Here is a 2,786-nt window from a genome sequence, read left to right as displayed (position 1 = left end):
TTCCTTTGGCAGTCTCTTCCAATCAGTGAAATATGTGTACTTCCAAACTGAATCAGCACAACACGAAGGAAAAAGCAAAAAAATATGCACTTACCCAGTCTCATGTGCTTTGACCTTTATTGCAGTCAAACGTGCAATTTTCATGAACTTTTATTTGAAAGAACCTTGGCATTCAAAGATGTAACCTTTGTGGATTAATAACAAGCCACCATAAATGTCTGTGGCATGCAGTCATTAGTGATCTTTCTGAAGAACAGATGGAAATCAGTCACCACTATGCAGGAAAAGCCATGTAGCTGATGAGGGCCCCAAGGAGTACCCACTTTCCATCTCAGAAGCCTGCTGTTCTCTGCTTGTTGTTGTCTGTCTAGAAACATGCCTGAGAAAATAAGACTGAAGTCCCTTGTGGAGAAGCATGGCATCCAAAATGGAAATTGGAGAGGACCAAGGAAGTGATGCTTTCCAGTTCTTCATGTTCCTCCAATAGATGTCGATCTTATCTAAAGGCCATTGCACAGGCAAGTGAGGATACGATGATGAATAAATTATGTATGATCTCAGTCTTCGAGCAATGACTGTGCAGGAGAGGAAAACATTAAACGACTACAAGAAAAATCACCTACTGAACAGAGATTTAGCCATTGTGGAAAGCAATCAGGCATGCAAGTAGAAGACATCATGGGCCTAACTCACATGGAGGCATTGAGGGGTTCCTGCCTGCAGAAGCTGTATTTAACCCAAGTCCTGCAGGATGGACAGACAGATTAACTAAGCAGACGGTGAGGAAACATGTCCTCCGCATGGAAGAAACACAATCAGGAATGCAACATGGTCCACAGGGCTATGATATGTCTCTTCAAAGTCCGTATCCTGGAGTCTTGACGGTCAGAAGGAACCTGAATTAGGAAGATTTTGGAAACAGAATTGACAAATCTCAGTGAAGGACCAAACGTAGTCTAGTGGATTGTAGAAATAGTGGTTTCAGAACGGACTTAGGGACTCTCCTTTTGCACACCTGAGTGCATGGTGTTACCTTCTAAAATGAAGACTAGGGGAAGGTTGTTTAAGATGAATGGTCAAACATTTTAGAAACACTAAATTTGAGATACTTATAAGATATAGTGTAAGTTTTAAGTAGATGGGTAACCATCTTGAGGTATAACTCAGGAAAGAGATTTGTCTGCCAACACAGGTACACATGGCACCCGAAACACGGGAAAGCTGTAACATTATATCTGTATCCAGGAGAAAAGAGAGGAAAAGTGAGCAAAAGCCCAGACCAGCTCCTGAGAGCCCCTGATTCAAAGCAACTTAGTTCAACATTTGTACCACCCATGTAGACCAGATCCATAGTGAGGCAGTGGCACCGAGCCTCTCCAGGCAGCACTGCAGTCAGCATCCAGGGTGAGCCAGAGGTCAGCCTCTGCAGGATACCCTGAGATGCCTGGGCTGCTTATTACCAAGCATGATTTAGTGAGAGCTGACTAATACACATAGCAGGTTTCATTACGCCCACAAAAGATGTTGAAATCCATCCCCAGTAATTATGAATATGACCTGATTTCTTTAGATAGAGTTTTGTCTTTGCAGGTGATCAAGATGAGATGCATATGGTGGCCTCTAATCTAATATTATTGTCCTATAAGAAGGGGGAAATTGGACAAAGGGAAACATGAAAAGGGAAGATGATGTGAAGAGCTGAGAAAAGCCCCAGAACCCGTGGGACAGAGTACACACAAGGGTTGACAGTGGAGCACAGCCCTGCTGACAGCTTTGGACTCCTGGCCCCTAGAACTGTTATAGATAAACCTACTTGTGGCTCTCATTAGGTCCTCAGCAAACTATGCACACATTCATTTATCCCCAATTATAAAAACCTAACAGGAAAGCAAAGGCTCTCATAAAATTCAAATCAAAAGAACTTTCTAAAGTTACTCCTTTAGTAGAGTTACTGAGGATCCAAAACACGGCTAAGGCGAAGCTTTCAGACTTGCTTTAGTTTGCATGGCTTTCAAGTTGTTTGGGAAAGATGTAACAAAATGGAGATTTTTTTTTTTTTAAGATTTTATTTTTTATTTATGTGTATGGGGGCAGGTTATATGCAGGTGAGTACAGTGTCCATAGAGGCCAGAAGAGGCCATTGGATCCCCTGGAGCTGGAGTTACAGGCGGTTGTGAGCTGCTCAGTGTGGGTGCTGGGAATAGAATGCAGGACCTCTGGAAGAGCAGCAAGTGTTCTTAACCACTGAACCATCTTTCTGGGCCCCAAAATGGAGCTTTCGAACATTGGGTAGAAAGAAGGTACTGAGTCAAGATGAGATTTGATTTTTAACCAAATACACATATCAGAGTCGTTTCCATAATTTGCTGTCACGCATGAAATGCTGTACGTTGTAACTTTTCCCCCTAATATTCACTCAAAATATTTAGGATTGCTGCATCCTATGTAAATAAAATATTACCTGACTGCTGATCCCCTCCTCCCCTGCCTAGGATGAAAAGTCATCTTCTATAGATCATGAGTCATATGTGAAAACCATACAGCCTTTATAAAATGCTTTAAAACCTGGGCGAACACCTTGAGCCTTGGTGGAGCTTCTTCAACATTGTTTTAAAGGTCTATAAATCTGTCTGCAGCTGCACCTTGTGCTTCTCAAGCCTGGCCCTGCGTGTAGGCTAACCTGTAAATGCAATTCTGCATCTGTTTGAATTGCACTCCCTCCACCCCATCCCCTGCAGGGCTGTCCTTTAGTCAGCACAAGCCTGATACTTGGGGACCAATTGTGT

The sequence above is a fragment of the Nannospalax galili genome, unplaced genomic scaffold, assembly GCF_000622305.1.
Source record: "Nannospalax galili isolate Female #2095 unplaced genomic scaffold, S.galili_v1.0 scaffold773, whole genome shotgun sequence".
In the NCBI taxonomy this organism is placed as follows: Eukaryota; Metazoa; Chordata; class Mammalia; order Rodentia; family Spalacidae; genus Nannospalax; species Nannospalax galili.
Note: the sequence above shows the minus strand (reverse complement) of the source record.